Below are 12937 nucleotides of genomic sequence, written 5' to 3'. Positions count from 1 at the left end.
TGAGCAAGCTGGGTCGCAAAACCCCCACCAGGGCGAGCGAGCTGATGGACATCGCCATCAAGTTCGCCTCCGGCCAGGAGGCGGTCGAGGCTATCTTCCGAAAGGACAAGCAGTCCCAGGGCCGCCCATCGGAAGAAGCTCCCGAGGCGTCTGCTCCGCGCGGCGCCAAGAAGAAAGGCAAGAAGAAGTCGCAATCGAAACGCGACGCCGCCGACGCGGACCTTGTCACCGCCGCCGAGTATAAGAACCCTCGGAAGCCCCCCGGAGGTGCGAACCTCTTCGACAAGATGCTCAAGGAGCCGTGCCCCTACCATCAGGGGCCCGTCAAGCACACCCTCGAGGAGTGCGTTATGCTTCGGCGTCATTTCCACAGGGCCGGGCCACCCGCCGAGGGTGGCAGGGCCCACGACGACGACAAGAACGAAGATCACCCAGCAGGGGGGTTCCCCGAGGTCCGCGACTGCTTCATGATCTATGGAGGGCATGCGGCGAATACCTCGGCTCGGCACCGCAAGCAAGAGCGTCGGGAGGTCTGCTCGGTGAAGGTGGCGGCGCCAGTCTACCTAGACTGGTCCGACAAGCCCATCACTTTCGACCGGGCCGACCACCCCGACCATGTGCCGAGCCCGGGGAAATACCCGCTCGTCGTCGACCCCGTTGTCGGCGATGTCAGGCTCACCAAGGTCCTGATGGACGGGGGCAGCTGCCTCAACATCATCTACGCCGAGACCCTCAAGCTTCTGCGCGTCGATCCGTCCTCCGTCCGAGCAGGCGCTGCGCCCTTCCACGGGATCATCCCTGGGAAGCGCGTCCAGCCCCTCGGGCGACTCGACCTCCCAGTCTGCTTCGGGACACCCTCCAACTTCCGAAGGGAGACCCTGACGTTCGAAGTGGTCGGGTTCCGAGGAACCTACCACGCCGTGCTAGGGAGGCCATGCTACGCGAAGTTCATGGCCGTCCCCAACTACACCTACCTGAAGCTCAAGATGCCGGGCCCCAACGGGGTCATCACCGTCGGCCCCACGTACAAACACGCGTTCGAATGCGACGTGGAGTGCGTGGAGTACGCCGAGGCCCTCGCCGAGTCCGAGGCCCTCATCGCCGACCTGGAGAACCTCTCCAAGGAGGTCCCAGACGTGAAGCGCCATGCCGACAACTTCGAGCCAGCGGAGACGGTCAAGGCCGTCCCCCTCGACCCCAGTGGCGACACCACCAAGCAGATCTGGATCGGTTCCGGGCTCGACCCCAAATAGGAAGCAGTGCTCGTCGACTTTCTCCGCGCAAACGCCGACGTCTTTGCGTGGAGTCCCTCGGACATGCCCGGCATACCGAGGGATGTCGCCGAGCACTCGCTGGATATTCGGGCCGGAGCCCGACCCGTCAGGCAGCCTCTGCGCCGATTCGACGAGGAGAAGCGCAGAGCGATTGGCGAAGAGATCCACAAGCTAATGGCGGCAGGGTTCATCAAAGAGGTATTCCATCCCGAATGGCTTGCCAACCCTGTGCTTGTGAGGAAGAAAGGGGGGAAATGGCGGATGTGTGTAGACTACACTGGTCTCAACAAAGCATGTCCGAAGGTTCCCTACCCTCTGCCTCGCATCGACCAAATCGTGGATTCCACTGCTGGGTGCGAAACCCTGTCCTTCCTCGATGCCTACTCGGGGTATCACCAGATCCGGATGAAAGAGTCCGACCAGCTCGTGACTTCTTTCATCACGCCGTTCGGCATGTACTGCTATGTCACCATGCCGTTCGGCTTGAGGAATGCAGGCGCGACGTACCAGCGGTGCATGAACCATGTGTTCGGCGAACACATCGGTCGCACAGTCGAGGCCTACGTCGATGACATCGTAGTCAAGACACGGAAGGCTTCCGACCTCCTCTCCGACCTTGAAGTGACATTCCGGTGTCTCAAGGCGAAAGGAGTCAAGCTTAATCCTGAGAAGTGTGTCTTCGGGGTACCCCGAGGCATGCTCCTAGGGTTCATCGTCTCTGAGCGAGGCATCGAAGCCAACCCGGAGAAGATTGCGGCCATCACCAGCATGGGACCCATCAAGGACTTAAAAGGGGTACAGAGGGTCATGGGATGCCTCGCGGCCATGAGCCGTTTCATCTCACGCCTCGGCGAAAGAGGTCTGCCTCTGTACCGCCTCTTAAGGAAGGCCAAATGTTTCGTTTGGACCCCTGAGGCCAAGGAAGCCCTCGGCAACCTGAAGGCGCTCCTTACAAAGGTGCCAGTCTTGGTGCCGCCGGCGGACGGGGAAACCCTCTTGGTCTACGTCGCCGCGACCACTCAGGTGGTTAGCGCCGCGATTGTAGTCGAAAGGCAGGAGGAAGGGCATACATTGCCCGTTCAGAGGCCGGTCTACTTCATCAGCGAAGTGCTGTCCGAGACTAAGATCCGCTACCCACAAGTTCAAAAGCTGCTGTATGCTGTGATCCTGACAAGGCGGAAGCTACGACACTACTTCGAGTCCCATCCGGTAACTGTGGTGTCATCCTTCCCCCTGGGGGAGATCATCCAGTGCCGAGAGGCCTCGGGCAGGATCGCAAAGTGGGCGGTGGAGATCATGGGCGAAACGGTCTCGTTCGCCCCTCGGAAGGCCATCAAGTCCCAAGTGTTGGCGGATTTCGTGGCCGAATGGGTCGACACCCAACTGCCAACGACTCCGATCCAACCGGAGCTCTGGACCATGTTTTTCGACGGGTCGCTGATGAAGACGGGGGCCGGCGCGGGCCTGCTCTTCATCTCGCCCCTCGGAAAGCACTTGCGCTACGTGCTGCGCCTCCACTTCCCGGCGTCCAACAATGTGGCCGAGTACGAAGCTCTGGTCAACGGATTGCGGATCGCCATCGAGCTAGGGGTCAGACGCCTCGACGCCCGCGGTGATTCGCAGCTCGTCATCGACCAAGTCATGAAGAACTCCCACTGCCGCGACCCGAAGATGGAGGCCTACTGCGACGAGGTTCGGCGCCTGGGAGACAAGTTCTTCGGGCTCGAGCTCAACCACATCGCTCGGCGCTACAACGAAACCGCAGACGAGCTGGCTAAGATAGCCTCGGGGCGAACGACAGTCCCCCCGGACGTCTTCTCCCGGGATCTGCATCAACCCTCCGTCAAGCTCGACGACGCGCCCGAGCCCGAGGTACCCTCGGCTCAGCCCGAAGTACCCTCGGTTCAGCCCGAGGCACCCTCGGCCCCCGAGGGCGGGGCATTGAACGTCGAGGAAGGGCAGAGCGGGGCCACGCCAGACCAAGATTGGCAGGCCCCGTACCTGCAATATCTCCGTCGAGGAGAGCTACCCCTCGACCAAGTCGAGGCTCGGCGGGTAGCGCGACACGCCAAGTCATTCGTCTTGCTGGGCGACGAAGAGGAGCTCTACCATCGCAGCCCCTCGGGCATCCTCCAGCGATGCATCTCCATCGCCGAAGGTCGGGAACTGCTGCAAGAAGTACACTCGGGGGCTTGCGGCCACCACGCAGCACCCCGAGCCCTTGTTGGAAATGCTTTCCGGCAAGGCTTCTACTGGCCAACGGCGGTGGCTGACGCCACTAGAATTGTCCGCACCTGCGAAGGGTGCCAATTCTATGCGAAGCGGACACACCTGCCCGCTCAGGCTCTTCAGACAATACCCATCACCTGGCCCTTCGCTGTATGGGGTCTGGACCTCGTCGGTCCCTTGCAGAAGGCGCCCGGGGGCTACACGCACCTGCTGGTCGCCATCGACAAATTCTCCAAGTGGATCGAGGTCCGACCTCTGAACAGCATCAGGTCCGAGCAGGCGGTGGCATTCTTCACCAACATCATCCATCGCTTCGGGGTCCCGAACTCCATCATCACCGACAACGGCACCCAGTTCACCGGCAAAAAATTCTTGGATTTTTGCGAAGATCACCATATCCGGGTGGACTGGGCCGCCGTGGCTCATCCCATGTCGAATGGGCAGGTAGAGCGCGCCAACGGCATGATTCTACAAGGGCTCAAGCCTCGGATCTACAACGACCTCAACAAGTTCGGCAGGCGATGGATGAAGGAACTCCCCTCGGTGGTCTGGAGCCTAAGGACGACGCCGAGTCGTGCCACGGGCTTCACGCCGTTTTTCCTGGTCTACGGGGCTGAAGCTATCTTGCCCACTGACCTGGAATACGGCTCCCCGAGGGCGAGGGCCTACACCGAACAAAGCAACCAAGCCAGCCGAGAGGAATCGCTGGACCAGCTGGAGGAAGCTCGGGACAGGGCCTTGCTACACTCGGCGCGGTACCAACAGTCCCTGCGACGCTACCACGCCCGAGGGGTCCGGTCCCGAGAACTCCAGGTGGGCGACCTGGTGCTTCGGCTGCGACAAGACGCCCGAGGGAGGCACAAGCTCACGCCCCCCTGGGAAGGGCCATTCGTCATCGCCAAAGTTCTGAAGCCCGGAACGTACAAGCTGGCCAGCAATCAAGGCGAGATCTACGGCAACGCTTGGAACATCAAACAGCTACGTCGCTTCTACCCTTAAGATGTTTTCAAGTTGTTCATATACCTCGCACCTACGCAAAGTTTAGTTGTCAAGGAAGGGTCGGCCTAGCCTCGGCAAAGCCCGACCCTCCCTCGGGGGCTAAAAGGGGGGAGACCCCCTCTGCGTCGAATTTTTCCTCGAAAAAGGATCTCTTTTTAGCAGGATCTCTTTCGTGCTTCTTGACTACTTCGGAAAGCGGATCCTGGAAACGACAAGGTACACGTAAGCAGCCAAGGCTGACCGAGCCGAGGGACTCCTACGCCTCCGGGATACGGATACCTCACTCGTCCCTTTCTGCGACAAGTAACTTGCGCTCGGGTAAAGCGACTCCGTGGACCGAACGAGTCATCACGTTCGGAAGCTCTCCTGCCGAAGCAGTCCTTCAAGCTTCCTCGACTAAGTCAGGGACAGGGCCTCATGGACGGGTGAAAGTACGCGTAAGCGGCAAGGCCGACCGAGCCGAGGGATTCCCACGCCTTTGGGATACGGATACCTCACTCGTCCCTTCCGCGAAAAGCAACTCTCGCTCACACAAACATCCCTGTTACCGACAGAGTCCAGATGCTTGAAACAGGAGGAAAAAAGACGCAGCTTCGCAAGCGCGGCGAGGGCGTTTTCTTCTGGCCTCGGCGGCCGTAGAAAGCACACGCTACAAGATGATCTGATCCTGCAGGCTCGGGTCTTCACGCCGAAGGGAGCCGTAGCACCCTCGGCATCGACGACGTCTTCAGCAAAGCCCGACCCAGCCTCGGGCGGCGCCGCGGTCCAGGGGCTCCTCCGGGAATCCGGCCCGAGCAGGCGGCTCAACCGGTTACCCCTGGGGCCTCGGTCAACCGGCTTCCAAGGGCGCCAGCCCGATCCGAGGCCTCGACTGACCGACTTTGGCGTCGGCTCCGCTGACGGACAACACGGCTAGGCTCCGGCCAACCAGGTTCCCCATTCTCGAGCCAACTCCGCCTCTGTTCATACTGATATCGCTACCCCCGGCCTCGATCCACCGAAGGGCGGCCGAGGGGTCTCTTCAACTAAGCTAGAGGAGCCTCACATAACAAGGCCGAACGGGCCGAGGGATTCCTACGCCTCCGGGATACGGATACCTCACCCGTCACCTTGACACGGGGCAACTCATGCTTGGTAAAGCGGTTCAGATAATCAAACAGGCGAGACTTAGTGCTCGAAAATGAGGAAAAAACACGGCTCCGTGCCAAAATTACATACACGTTCAGGCCTCGACAGCCACAATGAACGAACTCACTGGCATACGAGATGCCACTACCAACGGAACTCCGGTTCCCCCTCCGCAGGTACGAACAACCCCACTCCGAGGGGGAAGGCCTGCGGAGCAACGGAAGGCCGACGAATGGCGCGCCGTCACCCGCTCCAGCAGCGGCGACGACGACGCCTTCTGCTCCGAGGGACCAAGCAGCGGCAACGCCGACCTCAGGCTCGATGCCGCTGCCAGGAGGCCCCCGCCCGTGCCAAAACTTGTGAGGCAAGGACGGGCAGAAGGCCATAGAGTTGGAGGTCAGCCCGTGGCCGGCCCCGGCCATCTCGCCGGCAGTAGAACCTCTTCAAGCTGCCGTGGCGGATGTCGGCACCGCGAGTGGCTCCGAAGCCACTCGCGCCTGAAGGCCAGGCACGCTGCAGCTGCCAGCGCCGCGGACGACGGCCGCCTTTCCCTCCGACCACTGAGTGAAGGAGCGGGCCGCCGCCCACGCGGGGGCCGACCTCAACTCGGCGCACTCCCCTCCCCAGCCCTGGTGATGAAAATCCTTGAGGCTGAGGGAGGGGAAGAGGCCGCGGCCCGACTCGCTTTCCCTCACCATCGAGTCGGAGGTCGCCATCTCAGGTGACCGCCGGCGGAGGGAAGCAGCCGGGCAGCATGATGAAAATCCTTGAAGCCGAACGATGGCTGAGAGGTACCAACTCCCATGGAGTTGTGTTCCTCCAACGAGGAGGCGGAAAGGCGGCGGATACCCCCCATCCGGGGGCTTGGAAGACGGGAAGACCCGACGCTTAAGGGAGGAAGAAGACATGGTTGCCTTACGAAAGGAGCCTCCCTCCTTTTAAAGGCAACTCCCCCTACGTGCGCCCCCAGGCGCCGCGGGCCGAGTCTTCTCCAACACGCCCCAAGGCCCTCCCCTGCGACTCGGGGGCTGGGTCCCGCATGTCATGCAAGCCGGCTCAGGGCAGAAGAAGCTAAACCGCCGCGCATGGTGCGCACGACCGTCCAGCGGTTACAGGCGACCCCCCATTTTCGCCCAGACCAACGGGCAGAAGGAGCGGGCAGCCATGCAGACGGCATGCAACCGCGCCAGATGGACGCGCTTCTCCGACTTCTGACACGCCAGCTTGGAACCCAGGCCCACGCGTCGAGCAATCGGCGCGCCAGTTGCTGCATGCAAGCAACCGCACCGCCACTTGTGCCACCATCGCGCCTCTTCGGTTGCGAAGCCTATGCCACGACTCGAGGCGACCCAACAGCGCCAGACTGGCGCGCCGGTCAAAGCGACCGAAAGTGGGCCGGCAGTAATAGCGGTGGCAGGCGGGCGGGCGCAGCGGTCACGTCGTCAGCCAGGCTCACGTCCCATCCTGAGACAGCGAGAGAGCCTCCTCTCACGGCGTGAAGACGGTGCACCCGTGACCCGTTCCTCGAACGGATCGCACGCGCGCAACGGCCGTCCCGCCAACCACTCGCCCCGTCGCATTAACTCCGTAGCAGGACACGCGGCGCTTCTGGCAGGAGGAGCGCGCGGCGCTTCACCTTCGCCGTAATGACCGCTTCAGAAAAGGTACGCCACGTCGTCCGATTTCGTATCCTTTTCCGTTTTCCTCTTTCTCTATCTCTTGCAACAGGGACCGGGAAAGGGGGATACCCCGAAAGGGATCCCTCTCCGCGAAGGAACCGGGCTCCGAGCCCCCCATTACTGATCAGGGGTTCGAAGGCTGGCCCCCCGAGGGTTCAACAGTCGCCTTAGATCGCGTGGGCCCGACACCCACTACTGGTCAGGGGTTCGAAGGCCAGCCCCCCGAAGGGCTCCATGGCCGCCTCAGGCTACTCGGGCTCCGCGCCCATTACTGATCAGGGGTTCGAAGGCTGGCCCCCGAAGGGTTCACAGTCGCCTCAGACGCCGAGCAAGGGATGACCAGGGGTACGTTCGATACATAACCGAGGCTCGGGCTGCGCTCCCGAGGTACCCTAGGACATTTCCGAGACCAGCGGGAACGATCTTGTAACGGAATCCCATCGGAGGGAGGCATCGAGCCCTCGGACCCCGTCGCCAGGGGACCGGGTCTGGCAAATCACCCGCAGGTACTTTTGGGCGTGCCTCTAGGCCCCTAGCCGACCCCCAACGAACGGGGCACGGACGTCCACTCGGATTACCCGCTTGCAGCTCACTGGAGACACCATGTTCGGTGCCCATCGAGGGTAACATGGCGCGCTCCCCCCTCCTCCTTGCGGAAAGGCGACGTAAGGGCGTATGTAAAAAGCCGAGTATGTCCCTGATCGTCCTCTCGCCCTGTGCAGAGGCTCGGGGGCTGCTCTCGCAAAAACCGGCTCCGGCCAAATCGTTGACAGCGTCAACATACCAGCCCGAGAGCTTGGGCCCCGACCGTGCACCCGGGCTACGGCCAGTTCGCATGAGGGAACGACCAGACCAGCCGAAGCGTTAAGCGAAGTATTAAGACCTCGAAGGAGTGTAACCACTCCTCCGAGGCCTCGGGGGCTACACCCGGCGGGTGCGCTCGCGCGCACCCACCGGAACGAAATGCAACCGAGAAAGGCTGGTCCCCTTGCAAAAAAGTGCGACAAAAGCCTCCAAGCGAGTGCTAACACTCCCTTCGAGGCTCGGGGGCTACTGTCGGGGACCATAATTAGGGGTACCCTCAAGGCGCCTAATTCTCAGCTGGTAACCCCCATCAGCATAAAGCTGCAAAGGCCTGATGGGCGCGATTAAGTCAGGGATCAGTCCACACGAGTGACTCGATCACGCTTCACCCGAGCCTAGCCTCGGCCAAAGGCAGCCGACCTCGAGAGACTTCCGTCTCGCCCGAGGCCCCCTTTTTATGGCGGACACATCACCGGCTCGCCCAAGGCCTTGGCTTCGCTCAGAAGCAACCTTGACTAAATCACCACACCGACTGACCAAATTGCAGGGGCATTTAACGCAAAGGTGGCCTGACACCTCTATCCTGACACGCGCCCCCGGCAGAGCCGAGGTGACCGCCGTCACTCCACCGCTCCACTGGCCAGTCTGACAGAAGGACAGCGCCGCCTGCGCCACTCCGACTGCAGTGCCACTCGACAGAGTAAGTCTGACAGGCAGTCAGGCCTTGCCAAAGGCGCCACGGCGAACTCCGCTCCGCCCGACCCCAGGGCTCGGACTCGGGCTAAGACCCGGAAGACGGCGAACTCCGCTCCGCCCGACCCCAGGGCTCGGACTCGGGCTAAGACCCGGAAGACGGCGAACTCCGCTCCGCCCGACCCCAGGGCTCGGACTCGGGCTAAGACCCGGAAGACGGCGAACTCCGCTCCGCCCGACCCCAGGGCTCGGACTCGGGCTAAGACCCGGAAGACGGCGAACTCCGCTCCGCCCGACCCTAGGGCTCGGACTCGGGCTAAGACCCGGAAGACGGCGAACTCCGCTCCGCCCGACCCCAGGGCTCGGACTCGGGCTAAGACCCGGAAGACGGCGAACTCCGCTCCGCCCGACCCCAGGGCTCGGACTCGGGCTAAGACCCGGAAGACGGCGAAACTCCGCCTCGCCCGGCCCCAGGGCTCGGACTCCGCCCTGGCCTCGGCCGAACGACTTCCGCCTCGCCCGACCCCTTGGCTCGGGCTCGGCCACGGCAACAGAAGGCAGACTCAACCTCGGCTTCGGAGGAAACCCCACGTCGCCCTGCCTAGGGCACAGACCGCCACGTCAACAGGAGGCGCCATCATCATCCCACCCCGAATCGACTCGGGTCACGGAGAACAAGACCGACGTCTCATCCGGCCAGCTCCGCCAGAGAGGCAATGATGGCGCTCCACAAGCTCTATGACGACGGCGGCCCCCAGCTCTCTTACGGAAGCAGGACAACGTCAGCAGGGACTCGACCGCTCCAACAGTTGTCCCTCCATCAGGCTCCGCCGCACCTCCGACAGCCACGACATCACGCCAGCAGGGTGCCCAGATCTCTCCGGCTGCCACATTGGCGTGTACCTAGGGCGCTAGCTCTCCCTCCGCTAGACACGTAGCACTCTGCTACATCCCCATTGTACACCTGGATCCTCTCCTTACGACTATAAAAGGAAGGACCAGGGCCTTCTCAGAGAAGGTTGGCCGCGCGGGACCGAGGACGGGACAGGCGCTCTCTTGGGGCCGCTCGCTTCCCTCACCCGCGTGGACGCTTGTAACCCCCCTACTGCAAGCGCACCTGACCTGGGCGCGGGACGAACACGAAGGCCGCGGGACTTCCACCTCTCTCACGCTCGGCTCCGGCCACCTCGCCTCTCCCCCCTTCGCGCTCGCCCACGCGCTCGACCCATCTGGGCTGGGGCACGCAGCACACTCACTCGTCGGCTTAGGGACCCCCCTGTCTCGAAACGCCGACACATCCTTATCCACGTGAATCCTGGATCACACTGCATGCAGATCGGATTACTAGAAGGCCAGACCAGCTGTTCGCATTCACTGGTGCACGGTGTGAGAGCTGAGAGCTCCGTTCCTATGGCCAGGCCCCACCTCTCTTGGGCCCTTGTGTAGATACGCAGAGGTAGTGTCCCCTAATTTGTTTGTCATGTCCCCTAATTTGTTTGTCAGAGCTACTTGAGGATGTCAATGAGGTATGGCTCCGCTGGTTCATCAGTATTCAGTAATTACAAGGCATTATGAGTTAGCATGCTCCCTTTTACTAAGCTAGCTAAATGTGGTTATCAGGTCTCAATAAGTATCCATTTTTAAAAGTATAAATTGTTATAGCCATACATGCAAGTCTTTATTTTGGAAATAACCAAAGGTTCTGAACTTGCATTGTGCTAACTCGTCAATCATTCCTAAAATGCGATTCCTTTTTTCATTCAGAGTTCGGTTGTATTTTCCTTTCATTAAGGTACGAGGGCTTCTTATTCCACAAGAACGAAAGCACCTTTTCATTCTTTCATATACTAGGGGTTTTTACTTGGAAAAGACAATGTTCCATACTAAAGGATTCGGGTCCATAACCACGAGTTCCAGTGCACTAGATCTTGTAGCACTTAGCAACGAGGCCCTATCCATTAGTATTCCACATAAGAAATCCATTATAGAAACTAATACAATTAGATTAGCTCTTCATAGACAAACTTGGGGTTTGCGAGCCAAGATAAGACCGGCTTGGGATCATGGGACCCTTTTCTATCAGATAGGAGGGGATCTTGTACAGATCTTAGTTGTTAAGGTAGAAGCAAAAGCACCACCACTGAATCCTGTACTTTAAACGGTGATAGCAGCAGTTGTGGTCTTCGATATCTTAGTGTGTTACTTGGTGATAGCAGCAGCTGCGATCTCCAATATTTTAGGGCATGTTTGCCTCCCTCTTCTAAACTTAGAGATCTAAAAGTTTTAGAATGTTTTAGCTTTCTTTTGATGTCCAAATCTCTAATGTAAGATGGGCTAAAGGTTAAAGCCAACTTTAGACCACCTGATGCATATAAGAAAGAATGGTCCACATGCACCATTCTCTATGGCATAGCAAAATACAAGCTCGATATCCTTGAAGATTGATCGAGATAATATTAGTCAGTACTGAATTTAATTTTAATGACAAGTTTGTAATGGGTAGGATAATAAGGGATATGTTACAGGTTGTTGGTTTCTTGGATGAATATGCTGCTGCATAGGGTTAGGCCGGAAAGGAGAAACAGACCAGGATTGATTTTTGTAGCTCTCCTCCCCTCATCTCTCCATGGGATTAGAATATATATAACTTTGTGAGTTTATATGGGAAGCAATAGATATTGTTTATTTCCTCTCTTCTCTTCTCTTCTCTCCTCTCCTCTCTATGCCATATTACTGCTTTTAAACTAGAGCGACACTGCTAGAGGCACTATTATATGTCAAGTTCATATATTAAGAATTTGAACTCTAGCCTATTGATGATGATAATTGTTCATTGTCTGAAATTCCTCTATTTGACCTCTATATATGTCTGAAATTCCTAAACAACATTATGTCTATGTTTGTGTGTTAATATTTTTTGGTCATTATGTCATGAGTTTGTGTTAATAATCTGAATACTAAAGCATGTGGTAGGCACCATTATGTCTAAAATTCCTATACACATTGCTTATGATTATTTGAGGATTACACCTGTCTTGAGTTTTTATATTAATAATCTGAATAGTAAGGTTCGTTATACCTTGTAACACTTGAGTTTAGTTGTTGGCTCTGAACTCTGAAAAAATATTTTTTTTACCAAATACAACATCAGATGTAATTTTACTACTGTGATTAAGTTATATCACATATTCACAGTAGTATTATTGTGTTCTTCAAGCAAGTCAATTACAGTGAGCTAAGAATTTATAGTAGTCTATAAAAGATCATTCTTGAATTTTTGCCTTTAAATTGTCTTGTTAAATATTGTATACAACATTACTAGGTGAGTGCTCGTGCGTATTATTGTGTTCTTCAAACAAGTCAATTACAGTGAGCTAAGAATTTATAGTAGTCTATAAAAGATCATTCTTGAATTTTTGCCTTTAAATTGTCTTGTTAAATATTGTATACTACATGACTAGGTGAGTGCTCGTGCGTCTCACGCCCGAGTTTCTCTTCAACGTCATCCCGAACAGCTCGTGGATGTCATCCTCTATCTTATAATAGTATAACATACATTTATATATATAAATTATCAAACTATTATATGATCCTATTGCAACCCACGGGCACTGAGCTAGTTAATAAAAAATCTCAAATTAGATTGGTTGGGGAAAAAATCTCGAATTGGATTGGTTGGGGTGCGCCAGGCTCAGCCAGTAGTGCAACGGCCGAGCGACGCTCAAGGGGCCCAGTCCGAGCGACGCTCAAGGGGCCCAGTGGCAAGCCACGGTGGTGGACTCTCCCCCACAAAAAATAAATTTAATATCAAAGTGAACACATAGTCCACATATCAGATATTAAATTGATAAGAACAGATACTACACTTGATCTTAGCCAAAAGGTCGAGAAAGGTATGCTCTAAGCAGCCAGCCTCCGTCTCCTTTTGTAGCGAGTTCGCGCCTCCGCGCGGCTTTGCCCAGGCGAGGTGGGACTAAACGGATGAAGCCGACCGCACTGCATCCGGCTGAGCGCTCACTGCGGCGGTGTGTGTCTAGTGCTATGTTGATGGGCCGCAGCCCAGCGGGCGTTGTTGCCTCCTATACTTATTAGTTTGGCCCAACTGATAAAATCCGGACAAAACGGGGATGC

At 57.5% G+C, this 12937-nt stretch overlaps 1 pseudogene; it reads right to left on the bottom strand.

Annotated features, from left to right (window-relative positions):
• Positions 1-12481: 12481 nt before the first annotated feature.
• LOC111590409 (uncharacterized) lies at positions 12482-12703 on the bottom strand (annotated as a pseudogene).
• Between the last annotated feature and the right edge of the window lie 234 nt (positions 12704-12937).

Source organism: Zea mays, chromosome 10 (genome assembly GCF_902167145.1).
Source record: "Zea mays cultivar B73 chromosome 10, Zm-B73-REFERENCE-NAM-5.0, whole genome shotgun sequence".
Lineage (NCBI taxonomy): Eukaryota > Viridiplantae > Streptophyta > Magnoliopsida > Poales > Poaceae > Zea > Zea mays.
This window is presented reverse-complemented; position numbering and strand designations above follow the sequence as displayed.